The sequence below is a fragment of the Mytilus galloprovincialis genome, chromosome 2 (assembly GCF_965363235.1).
Source record: "Mytilus galloprovincialis chromosome 2, xbMytGall1.hap1.1, whole genome shotgun sequence".
In the NCBI taxonomy this organism is placed as follows: Eukaryota; Metazoa; Mollusca; class Bivalvia; order Mytilida; family Mytilidae; genus Mytilus; species Mytilus galloprovincialis.
Window position 1 is genome coordinate 19,948,572 of NC_134839.1, and position 14,221 is coordinate 19,962,792.

The 14,221-nt window shown below is 35.2% G+C and overlaps 1 protein-coding gene across 3 annotated transcripts in view; it reads left to right on the forward strand.

Moving 5' to 3' along the window:
- The first annotated feature begins 5,970 nt into the window (after nucleotides 1–5,970).
- The window catches only part of LOC143063079 (uncharacterized), a 151,381-nt gene continuing 143,130 nt past the window's right edge, over nucleotides 5,971–14,221 (forward strand). For 2 of the 3 annotated variants that reach the window (XR_012974934.1, XM_076235014.1), the window contains exon 1: nucleotides 5,993–6,137. The gene's annotated coding sequence lies outside the window, so the exon portion shown is untranslated. Of the gene's footprint in view, nucleotides 6,138–14,221 lie in introns of all 3 variants that reach the window. The other variant, XM_076235015.1, reaches the window with a different exon arrangement.

The window sequence follows — 14,221 nt, forward strand, 5'->3', positions numbered from 1 at the left end:
TTAATTCCAGCTACACCTATATTGTCAGTACTTTTGGACTTTATGTATCGCCAAAAAGGTTTACTATTGCCTTCCGCCAAAGCTGCATCTAGGATTGTGTTGACATACTGCCAGTGAGCTTGTCGTACAGCTTTTTGTGTAGCTCTTTTATGTTGTTTGAATTTTGCCCAGTCGTCTGGCTTTCCTGTGTGTTTAGCTTTCTGAAATAGTTTGTGTTTTCTCCTAATTTTCTTTTTTACGCTGTTTGATAGCCAAGGTAGACTATGTCTCTTATTTGTTATTTTCCTTGGTACATTAAGGTTGAGTGTTGTTTCTATACCGTTTTTAAGGTTGGTCCACTTATCTTCAACAGAGGTGTTACTATTGATGATGTCAGCGCCAAATTTTATAATGTCAGCTTTGATCTCCTCCCATTTTGCTTTCTTATAAACATATATTTCTCTTGGTTTTGGTTTATTATACTGCGGTTTTAGGTCAGTATCAAGAACAATCATGTTGTGGTCTGATATTCCAGGTAGTGTGTTACATGACTTTACAAGACTTGGATGGTTTGTGAGAAATAGGTCAAGGATGTTGTTTTCCCGGCTTGGTTTTAGTTGTAGTTGTTCCATACCAAACTCTTCAATAAATTCAAGTAGTTCTTGGTGATGTTTTACTTGTGCTTTTCCAGTTTTGACTGTGTTGTTGTTCCAGTCAATATGCGGAAGATTAAAGTCTCCTGCAAGTATAATAGGTTTATCTTTGCTGTTTTCACTCACATTTAGTACTGATGTTTTGAGGTTATGCAGTGCGTCTATGCTTGCATTTGGTGGACGGTAGTAGGAACCAATTATGACTGATTTGGTCTTTGTTTGTATTTCTGCCCATTGTAGTTCACAATCGTTTTCACTGTTTTCAACTGCGGAAGTAGTGAATTTATCATGGACTGCAATGAATACACCTCCCCCGTTTTTATTTCTGTCCTTGCGAAAAACATTTTTGTTGTACCCATTTGGAAAGATTTCTGCAGTTCGGTGTTCGTTTGCTAACCAAGATTCGCACCCTATGATGACATCAGGTTTTATGTATTCAACGCTTTCGTTTAGTTCTGATCGTTTATTTCTGATGCTTTGACAGTTTATCATAAGGATTCTGAGGTTTTGTTGTTTATGTTCTAGGCCACTGATTGATTTTGATTTTGAGGCTCTTGATGGTGATTCTTCAGATGTGCTACTAAGTATTCTTGGTTTTGGACTACTAAATACTGATGGACTGAATGAAGAGTCAATTGGTGGTATTGTTGACATAGAGTCTGTGGACAGTAATGATGATACTGAACTGAGTATGCTAAATTGATTTGATGTTTCTAGTTCATAAGAATGGTATGTGAAGCTCCCCACATTTTGGGTACTACATTTACAGCATATCCAAGACACATTAATATTTTGTATGTTACATAGTTTAGAGGCCAAGGCCGTAGCATCCATTGAGGCAAGTGAGGCAAATGCCTCACTAAAAAAATGACCAAGTATGGTATTGATGTTTAAAAAAATTCATTTATATATCCAAATAATGAGTGATGACCAAAACTAATCCTAAAAGACGTGGATGGACAACTATCTACTTTGCGTCCTTAGACCATGTTTGTACCGAGATGGAGAGACGTTTTCCACATGACCAACGTCAGATGATGTTAGACCAAAACTTGGTTCCATCAAAATTGGCAAATCTTAATGATACCATACAAGACGTTTCAAGTTTATTCCCCGGATCTGCCAGATGTAAATACATGGGAACAAGAAGTAAACAAAGTGGAAGGTTAAATTTTCTGACATCCCGAAAGCCAAATTACCAGGAACACTCAAATCTTCTTTGAAACAGACACATCAAGACTTTTATCCAAATATCAGACGGATATTTGTGCTACTGTTGACAATGCCTGTCACCCGATGAGCGTTTGTTGTGAAAGATCCTTTCCAGGACTCAGTAGACTGAAGACGTGGGAAAGGTCCACAATGAGTGAGGAACGCCTTTGTGGTCTGGCAATGCTTCACACTCACAAGGACAAGGATTTTTCACGGGAGGATATTCTACTAAGATTCAATAGAACTGGACACAGACGGATTGGAAAGCTGACATTTGACTAGAAGATTTCACTTAAATGAAATATAGCCCTTATAAATGTGTGAAATTTTGATTTTTGGAAGAAACAGTTTAATGACCACAAGTCTTGTCTTTATTTTATTTATCTTTTTTCTCTGACAGTTTTTATACGACCGCAAAAATTGAAAATGTTTTGGTCGTATATTGGTATGACGTTGGCGTCGTCGTCGTCGTCCGAATACTTTTAGTTTTCGCACTCTAACTTTAGTAAAAGTGAATAGAAATCTATGAAATTTAAACACAAGGTTTATGACCACAAAAGGAAGGTTGGGATTGATTTTGGGAGTTTTGGTCCCAACATTTTAGGAATTAGGGGCCAAAAAGGGCCCAAATAAGCATTTTCTTGGTTTTCGCACTATAACTTTAGTTTAAGTAAATAGAAATCTATGAAATTTCGACACAAGGTTTATGACCACAAAAGGAAAGGTTTGGATTGATTTTGGGAGTTTTGGTTCCAACAGTTTAGGAATTAGGGGCCAAAAAAGGGCCCAAATAAGCATTATTCTTGGTTTTCGCACAATAACTTTAGTATAAGTAAATAGAAATCAATGAAATTTAAACACAAGGTTTATGACCACAAAAGGAAGGTTGAGATTGATTTTGGGAGTTGAGGTCCCAACAGTTTAGGAATTAGGGGCCAAAAAGGGGCCCAAATAAGCATTATTCTTGGTTTTCGCACCATAACTTTAGTATAAGTAAATAGAAATCTATGAAATTTAAACACAAGGTTTATGACCATAAAAAGAAGGTTGGCTTTGATTTTGGGAGTTTTGGTCCCAACAGTTTAGGAATAAGGGGTCCAAAGGGTCCAAAATTGAACTTTGTTTAATTTCATCAAAAATTGAATAATTGGGGTTCTTTGATATGCCGAATCTAACTGTATGTAGATTCTTAATTTTTGGTCCCGTTTTCAAATTGGTCTACATTAAGGTCCAAAGGGTCCAAAATTAAGCTTTGATTTCAACAAAAATTGAATCCTTGGGATTCTTTGATATGCTGAATCTAAAAATGTACTTAGATTTTTGATTATTGAGTTTTCAAGTTGGTCCAAATCGGGGTCCAAAATTAAACTTTGTTTGATTTCATCAAAAATTGAATAATTGGGGTTCTTTGATATGCCAAATCTAACTGTGTATGTAGATTCTTAATTTTTGGTCCCGTTTTCAAATTGGTCTACATTAAAGTCCAAAGGGTCCAATATTAAACTAAGTTTGATTTTAACAAAAATTGAATTTTTGGGCTTTTTTGATATGCTGAATCTAAACATGTACTTAGATTTTTGATTATAGGCCCAGTTTTCAAGTTGGTTCAAATCAGGATCCAAAATTATTATATAAAGTATTGTGCAATAGCAAGAAATTTTCAATTGCACAGTATTCAGCAATAGCAAGAAATCTTCAATTGCACAGTATTGTGCAATAGCAAGAAATTTTCAATTGCCACTATTGCGCAATAGCAAGAAATCTTCAATTGCACAGTATTGTGCAATAGCAAATATTTTCAATTGCACAGTATTGGGCAATATCATGAAATATCTAATTGCACAATATTGTGCAATAGCAAGAAATTTTCAATTGGAGTTATCTTTCTTTGTCCAGAAGAGTAGTTGAATCAACTTAAATCATTGTTTTATACAATATACAATGTATATTCACTTTTACTACCAACTGATAAATTAAAACAATCTTTACCATTCAGTGATAACAAGCACTTTATTTTACATTTTAATATTTTATGATGTGTTTAAATGAGTAGTTATTGTTGCAAACTCCATTAGAAATTTGAATTGAGATCAGTTTTAGAAAAAGGGAAAGGGGGTATGTGAAGAAAAAAAATGGGGGGGGGGGGGGGGTAAATTTTTCTTATTTCAGATTTCATAAATAAAAAGAAAATTTCTTCAAACATTTTTTCAACAGCATAGTGAATTGCTCAAAGGCAAAAAAAATATTTTAAGTTCATTAGACCACATTCATTCTGTGTCAGAAACCTATGCTGTGTCAACTATTTAATTGCCCAACCGTTCAGGTTTCAACCTCTGCGGTCGTATAAAGCTGCGCCCTGCGGAGCATCTGGTTTTTATTTGCCATAATCGCCGATAATATCTACATATGACATAAAAATGCACATAACCGTGCATTTGAAAACAGTACCACATTTATAATTTACCAGATAAAGAGGTTCCAATTTATTCATTTTACACATAAGTAACCCCCCCCCCCCCCCCAAGAAAAAAAAATGTTTTATCACTTTTATGGCACATGAAACCCATATGATCGATATCCCTAATATAGGCCCAGGAAACGCCCAGATAGCAGGATTCTGCACCATTTACCCCAGAGCTTCTGGGGACCTTGTGCGGCCCCCAGACCCCCTGCCAAATTTTTTTCGCCTTGCTCCTCTCCGCGAAAGGATCTTGCCTCACTATTTAAAAGACCCTAGCTACGGCCTTGGAGGCACTAAGTTCCAGACAGTCTGAGTGATACCAAATGCTACACTCATCACAACATATTGCATGTTTGTGTTCCCAAGTAACTGGCACTTCACAATATCCACATGGATATATAGACGGGCCTGGGTTTAATTGGACATCTCCCGCAAGTAGGATACATATAAGTGTAAAGTTTGTCCACGCAGAAGACGGTGATTTAGGTAACATTTCAATACCATGATTTAGATTGGAGTTTTGTTTGAGGACATAGCTGATCATAAGTGTTGAACATTGTGTTCGTAAGGAATATCTCACAAATGGATAGGAATGTTGAGAGTTCAATTCATTAATTTTGAAGACTGATAAACATATAGAGACGATTACGATTTTCAAGATTGCCGCCATCTTTTGTTTTGTTTACGATTACCTGGCAACCAACCCCACTGTGTTTTGACGTTTAAAAGAACATTGTTGGAATTTTCAAACGAATAAATATATATAAATTATACATGTTATAAATATGTAAGGTCTGATGAGTTTTGTGGTTTTGTTACACTTCAAAATCTGTTTTTGATGCAATTTTTCTCGGAGCTCTTCAAGGTAGATGTTTCCTTCGCGCATGCGCACACACATTCAGTCAGTTAACTGACATGCCAGCTCCAGACTTCAAATAAACTGATTGAAAGACAGTGGCGGATCCAGGAATTTTCATAAGTGGGGGCCCACTGACTGACCTAAGAGGGGGCCCGCTCCAGTCACTCTTCAGTGATTCCCTATATAAGCAACCAAATTTTTTCCCAAAAAGGGGGGGCCCAGGCCCCCTGCTCCCCCCCCCCCAAATCCGCCTCTGAAAGATTATGTCTTCATCATATGAATATCAGGCACAATCCCTCCCGTTATGGGTTTAGTATCATACCATCATAACATATATGAGAAGAACATAACCCGTGTCATGCCAACAACTGGTTTTTCAATAAATGTGTTTAGTTCCGATGCAATTTAAGACCAGGTATAAGTGAATCAATATTAACGCCAAAATATGCAATCTTTCATGACCTGACAACAGTATCATCGTGAATATATCCCTTCTATTGAAAGGTTTTGTTAGCTTCTGAGGTAAATACTGACATTTTTTGTGCTTTCTGAAGAATATTTCCATACAAAAATGAAAAAAAAGTACTGGTAATTAACTAGTTAACATGAGCAAATTATGTTGATTTCGCTAAGCGAAAGAATATTAGCGCTGGGTTGCGATTAATATCGTAGCTGCTACGTAGCGTGTACGTGTAGCTATATACTAGTTGCTACATAGATATTGATAGCAGCTACGTAGCTGCTACGATATAAGTTGAACTCAACCCAGGTCTCGCCGGTCACATGACCTGTGCAGTCCGTCTGTGTTGAGAAACAAGTAAGCCGTGGTATTTTCCACAATGATGTAAGCGGCTATTTAAAGTGTTCCTGGAAGCTCCAAAAATTGTATTAACTCCGTCATTGTTGTGTACGTATATTTCTTATATACGCAACAAACAGGATGACAGGAGAGTCTTAGTTTGAATTATTACAGGTATTTAAGTGCGTTTAAGTGGTTGACACTTCTTAGGTCATAATGGTACTACTGGGCTTCAAGTAATGCGTTCTCAACTAAAATTTCAAATTCTCATGTACAGTTTTTGTCATACATTCCGTGAAATAACTAGGAAATAGCATATGTCAATGAAAAGATGCTAATTTTGAATAATTTGTCAAAGTATTTCTCAATTTTTTAATTGCTTTCATATTTTGTATAAGGTAGCATCTTTTTATAGTACATATGCTGTCTGTTTGATTTTATATGCTTCCAGCATTAAAATTTGATGTAGATGCTGCTGTTAAAATAATAATGTACTGGAGCATCTTACTTTTACTAGGATGCTAGTTTTGCATATATTTTTTTTTAAATATTTTTTTATTTTTTGGGGATGCTGGATTTCCTATTTATTGAAATGCTGGCATCCAGTCATATTGGGATGCTGGCATCCCGTTTTATTGGGATGCTGGCATCCAGTCATATTGGGATGCTGGCATCCCGTTTTACTGAGATGCTGGCATCCCGTTATTTTGGGATGCTGGCATCCCGTTTTATTGGGATGCTGGCATCCAGTCATATTGGGATGCTGGCATCCCGTTATATTGAGATGCTGGCATCCCGTTATATTGGGATGCTGGCATCCCGTTTTATTGGGATGCTGGCATCCCGAAAAAGCTGGATGCTGGCATCCAAAACTGTAGGAGTGCAGACATCGCAAAATATCCGAATGCAGTAATCCTACAAGTTCTGTTTGATATACTGTTGGCCGAATTTCTATAGATGTACTCCAATGCATAATTTTGTGTAATGCAAAAAATAAAACAACAACAAAAATCCGTTTGTTGTTTTCCTCCCAACACTTTATCTAATGACGTCAGGGATATTATGACGTAACAGGTGTTTTACCATCATGCGTAGAGATTCATGCAGAGACAGTAAACATGATAAGAAATCAAATCTCAAGAATCACTTATACCGATGTAAATATTTTTTGAAAAGTAATTAAAACAGGTAACCCTTTTAATATTCTATTATTTATTAGTTTTTCTTATGTTTAATACTGAAAGCGCTTGCACTATTTTTCTACGCTAATTGCGGCAAATCCCACCCGCATGACGTCATGTAAAAAGAATGTTTAAAATCGGCGAAATGGACGCAAGGGGAAGGACGAAAAACACTTCTTTGGCCAGTATGCCGCAATTTATTATCATTTTGATATAACAGAAACATATACGCAATAGAACGCTACTCATACAGGTAAGACAAAGTAGATTTGCTTATATTTTACATGCACTTCGTAGTCCGAGATTTCTCAGATTTAGCCATTCATAAGGAATATCCTACTCAACTCGACAACTGTATGTCTGTAATGGTTTCATATATATATATATTATCAGATGTCGAATTTTTCTATAGGAGACGATTTGACTTGTGCCCGTCCGAGATTACTCTGACGTCCTACGCTCATGGGCCTATTTTTTTTTTAATACATGTAGCTTGTCTTGCAAAACAGCTGTTTGAAGTCCGAGCAATATCGGACGCATTTCAGTGACTTGATACGCCAGCCGGATAATATAATTCTGATTACTTCCAGAGGGAAAATAACAGGCTTAAATGGTTAGGCAACAAAGGGACCCGCTAAAGTCATCTTTTAGTGTTTACCTGTATAATAAACCAAATTTTTTCTCACGAAAAAGGAGGGGGGCTGGATCCGCCTATGGTAGCGAAGAGCCTCCAAGACAGACATACTTTAATATGACTATGAGAGTTTTTACCTTTTTTTTACATCGAGTCTATGAGAGAGAAATTATGACTGTAACAGTACTTAGTGCCAAATTACCAAAAAACTTGAAGGAACACTATTTCTATATTAGGGTAGGTATGGAAATAGGAAATACACATAGGCTATATATTTTTTATTTTGCCTTATGGAAATATGTACTTTTTCATGAAGTTATGAATAGTTTTGACAAAAATATGATCGACATAACCCCACCGAGACGATTAACCACCATCAATATGGCCATGGCCAGTAAAAATATTGGGTCCGCAAAATTAATTTGTTTACCTCTAGACAACCTATAAGAAAACCATTAAAATGCATCACTGGTAAGAGTCCTTTGAGTTCAAGAAAAATAAAGTATGAAAAACTTAATTTCAGATTAATTTTCGGTCTAGAAAATTGACGTGTTGATTGCCTTTTTTTGCAAGGGTCTAAAACCAGTTTACTTGTGCCCGTCCGAGATTACTCTGAGTCTTGGCTTCCTACGCTCATGGGCCTAGCTTGTCTTGCAAAACAGCCGTTTGAAGTCCGAGTAATATCTGAGTAATGGTATGATTGCTAATGAGACAACTCTCCACCGGACTGAGACCAAATAATATAGCACTAATATGACTAAGCAGTTTACAATTAAATGTCAGCATATGGCCTGCAACAATGAACAAAACTCATACTGCATAGTCATATATGAATCAGATTGAATGTAAAATTTGAAATACTATGTTTTAAAAGAAAGAAACGCTTATCATACATAACAGATTTACCGATTTCAAAATAAATTTACTCTAATATATATACATTTTGTACTTGAGTTAGCTTACTGGCAAGAATTAATAATAATAGGTTACATGTATAGTTTTATGGGTCAAGCTAGTCTTACAAATATGCCTCGGAGTCATCTTTTTTAAGCTGATATTTTCGTGATTATTTCTTCTTTTTTTTTAAACGAAGCTCGGTGGAAGCTTGATAATAAAAGCAATGCATATATATAGCAAATTTGCAAAATGAATGAAAAGAATATACGAAAATTAAGGAAAATGTAAATATCGCTACAAGAGTTTTGTGTTCCAGGACTAGGCTAAAATAAAAATAAAAAACCACACAAATTTAAAAAAGGTGTTAACCGAATACACCCTTGGATGGGAATTAAATTTCACGAAAGTCGCTAAATACATGTAGGATGTATTTCTAAAAAAAATAATCTTTTCTCCCTTTGATAATGTACAGTATAGACCTGGATGTTGTTCTATAAAAAAAATCAATTGAACTAGTGGTTCATATGTCAAATGTATGTGTTTTGAATATTAACAACAGGCATATATTGGTGTGGAAAACTTAATTTAAAAGAAGTTTAAATGAAGGTTTTCTTCGAATAATAATGCGTTTTCTCGTTCCCTAGTGTTGTGATTGTACAACGAAAATTTATTGTTGAAAATCTTTCATACATGTATATAATAATTATTATTTCTCTTTTCAGCATTTGTAAAGAAGTGGCTTCACCTTTCTGGTTACTATTCATGTGTTGTGTATTAATGTATCGCAACACTCTATAGTTATTGGACAGGTTAAACTCGGACGACGATTCATCCAAACAGCACCAGATCATTTGTGATTCCAGCTGATTTCAGATTACTAGCAATACATGATAATAGAAAGTTCCAGTTCGTGTAACTGATTTGATTAAATGATTAACAAATATTGAAATATTAAAATACAGAAAAAAGATACAAGTTTAATAATGATTGTAATAAAGAAAATGTAAGTTTTGTTAATAAAATGAAATGTACTGACTCATTGGAAGATGTATACAGCAAGTCCAGAGATACTGACAATATCCAGTACGTACAGATCATAGACACTGTGCACTAGTATCAATAATAGATTATTTTTAAATATTGCATTGTGGTACACGTTTTATTGTATACAGGCAATTGCGGGAAACAAATCTCATAATTTATACATTGGATGCCAATGGGGTTTCTCATAGACACAAAACAAAAATTATTATGCAGGTTTAAATATAATGCACCTCATATTTAGCATTTTGATAAAGGTACAGTCACAAATCCGTTTTGTAGAGTCAGTGTTTGTCCTGGATGACTTAGTTAATCAGACATTCCCAAGGTTGATGGTCATTGGGCAAATTTATTTGATTGATAAAATGCCATACAAAATGAGCAGCATTTTTTAAAAATTTTGTCCAGTTGATTTCTGAAAGCCTTGGGAACTACTAAACTTGATATGATTTCAGCTGGCAATTGCATTAAGCTTATTTAAAAAAAAATTCTATGAACACTCGAAACATGAGCATATCAGATTTGAAAATTATAGTCCTGATGTCATCATATATAAATGTATTGTCTCGAGACCACAATAGTCAATAACATGTATACATCATGTCTTACATAATGGTAATCAAATTCAGAAAAATAACATTAAAATTGGCTAATTATTGGAAACTTACCGGTAGTACATTGACATAGTTTTATAAATATCAAATTGTTGACATCAGCATTCACATGGTCAACTAGCACTTTACAATTCAGACTCAGTTTGTTGGTCAATTATACATTTCACACTCTTACCTATGATGTCACATTCTCAATATGCATTAAACTGGAAATGTACTAGGTGTTATATTGGTGGATTAATACTAAAATCCAATTAAGTAGGAAGCAGCATTTAAATTCGTATGTCATAATGAACAAGAGGCTGTCACAACGACAGCAAACCGGATTTATTAATATTTATTTGTGTCCTGGCAATATCACAAGAACCATTACTGATGAATGGTGAAAGTGAAAATCGTCAATATCAAATTTGACCTCCATTTTGTCATCAGTATCAACATCTTAAAATTTGAAAAGCTTACAACGTGAATGGAAACGCCATTTCACAATCTTTCAAGAACCACAACTCCTGAACGGTAAAAGTCAAAATCATCATTATTGAACTTGACCTCTAATTTGCCATCAGTAACAACATATAAAAATTTCAAAAGCTTTGGTTGAATGGTTCATGAGAAAATGCACGGACACGACTGGAAACACCATTTTTCAATCTTTCAAGAACCATAACTCCTGAACGGTAAAAGTCAAAATCGTCATTATTGAACTTGACTTCTATTTTGTCATCAGTAACAACATATTAAAATTTGGGAAGCTTTGGTAAAACAGTTCATGCGTAAATGCATGGACACGACTGGAAACACCATTTTTCAATCTTTCAAGAACCATAACTCCTGAACGGTTAAAGTCAAAATCGTCATTATTGAACTTGACCTCCATTTTGTCATCAGTAACAACATGTTAAAATTTGGGAAGCTTAGGTAGAACAGTTCATGCGTAAATGCACGGACACGACTGGAAACTCCATTTTTCAATCTTTCAAGAACCATAACTCCTGAACGGTAAAAGTCAAAATCGCCATTATTGAACTTGACCTCCATTTTGTCATCAGTAACAACATATTAAAATTTGGGAAGCTTAGGTAGAACAGTTCATGCGTAAATGCACGAAAACGACTGGAAACTCCATTTTTCAATCTTTCAAGAACCATAACTCCTGAACGGTAAAAGTCAAAATCGCCATTATTGAACTTGACCTTCATTTAGTTGTCAGTAACAACATATTAAAATTTTAAAAGCTTTGGTTGAACGGTTCATGAGTTAATGCACGGACAACATTTGATTGCCGCCCGCCCGACCGCCCGCCCGACCGCCCGCCCGCCCGACCGCCCGCCCGCCGTACATCCCCAAATCAATAACCGACATTTTTGTCACAAAAATCCGGTTAAAAATGGTACATGTCTGCAAGGTTGTGATACCAGAATCCCTATATTTTGGGAAGCCAGCATCCGGATATTTTGGTATGTCAGCATCCAGATATATTGAGATGCCAGCATCCCGATATTTTGGGGTGCCAGCATCCGGATATTTTGGGATGCCAGCATCCGGATATATTGGGATGCCAGCATCCGGATATTTTGGGATGCCAGCATCCAGATATTTTGGGATGCCAGCATCCAGATATATTGAGATGCCAGCATCCAGATATTTTGGGATGCCAGCATCCAGATATATTGAGATGCCAGCATCCCGATATTTTGGGATGCCAGCATCCGGATATTTTGGGAAGTCAGCATCCGGATATTTTGGGATGCCAGCATCCAGATATATTGGGATGCCAGCATCCGGATATTTTGGGATGCCAGAATCCGAATATTTTGGGATGCCAGCATCCAGATATATTGGGATGCCAGTAACCAGATATATTGGGATGCCAGCATCCAGATATGTTGGGATGTCAGTTTCCTGATATGTTGGGATGCCAGAATCTATAAATAATTGGAAGCCAGCATCCAAACGTTGAGGTATTCAATATGAAATTAAAAGAATTACATCAGCATCTATCAAAGGTGAAGATGCAATTTTAATCTTTTTCTTCATTATCCGCAGACACTTTTTTGAAATATGCTATGTACAGAAATAAGAAGTGCTTTTTATACAAAACAATTTCACAAATACAAAAGTTATTAATATAATCGAGAGAGCATCCATAATCTTTAAGACCCAATAAAATTCATTATGTAGCATCTACTATTCATAGAAATAAATGAATCAGTATGATTTTTGGTAAAATGAGCATATGTTGATACTTAAACAAATGCAATATAGTAGAAATATTCCGAATATGGAACATGGCCGTAACATTTTCTCTGGACATTGAAAAATTTAGTAGAATACAACATAATTTTACCTTAAAAATTCAAAAATTGTCAAAAAATTCTCTTTAAGCATATGAGAATTACAAATTTTGGTTGAGAACACATTAAGGTAAACTTTCAACTACTGAACTAGCTAAATATCATCAGTTTGGGATCAACCCCTCAAAAAAAAGGATAACCCCCGATGTAATGACTCTCCATTTTTATATGAGGGGTACATTTCAAGTGATAAATAATTTTTTTTTGTATACTATTAACATGATTAAAAATTTACATTATATGATTATGATTAAGTTCAAATGAGCACATATCCTTGTGTCATATGTTTTCGTATCATCCATATTTCATCGGTTTCGATTGCACATGTGTATATTTTGACGTGTTTTTCGGTTTCTGTATTTGGAACAACAACCACACTACAACTTGACAATTTCAAAACATATTCAAAATCGCTTTAAAAGATGTTAGAACAAATTTAATATAACTGACCTGTTTTAGCCATTTTTTTTCATGTCAAAAATAGGCATCACTAGAATAGTTGTTGAGAAAAAGTATGAAGGGTTACATGAAGTACAGCTATGTTGTTTGTCTTTCAGACACCAGATCTTCAAGACATGTGACTGTCATGTGTTGGTTAGGTAGTTTTTATTTCTAACTAACGAGTTAAAGTTAACTGGGTTCTTACATGTATATTAAATGGTTGTTCAAACTGGAATCAGGTCCGTTCGCGCCCAATACACTTTTGCACCCTACACGTAAGCACTTCGCACATTCGCACTCAAAGTCCGTTCGCACCCTACACGTTCGCACATTCGCACCAAAAAAACGTTCCCATCGTTCACACCCAATTTTAAAGCAAATTCTAGTTGAATAATTAAAAAATTAAATTGCTTTGATGGAAATAGTGCATATATTAAGCTTGGTATGATTAAAAAATTGAAAATTTTAAGTGAAAAACACAGAAGATACATGTAATTGTTTTTACTGTGACAGCTTAAAAAAAAACGTTATCAGAATCTCACTTTATTTTGAAACAATGAAATAAAGTTATAGCAATACACTAACCAAAACACGACTAAGAACTATTCAACACAAAAAAAAATAACGTTGACAGAATCTCCCTTTATTTAGAAACTGATTAATTTTTTTTAACAATACACAATCCAAAACATGATTAAGATTTATTCAACACAAAAAAAACATTGTCTCAATTTATTTTGAGACATTAAGATTTATTCAACACAAAAAACATTGTCTCAATTTATTTTGAGATAATGACAACAAATTATACTTAAAGGAATACACTTGCCAAAAGTTGATTACAAGGTCATTAAACACTAAACCAATAAAAAATGGGGCGCGAAAGTGTAGGGTGTGAACGGACTTGAGGTGCGAACGTGAATGGGTGAAAACGTGAATGGGCGCGAACAGACCTGGATTCGTTCAAACTCCATTCATTCAACATTCTATTGACAATTCTTTTTATACTACCTTAATACATAAACATGATAAAGATGAAAACAGTCTTAGCTATTGACATTTGATCACAGATTTTTTGAAAACTGCATTTTGAACT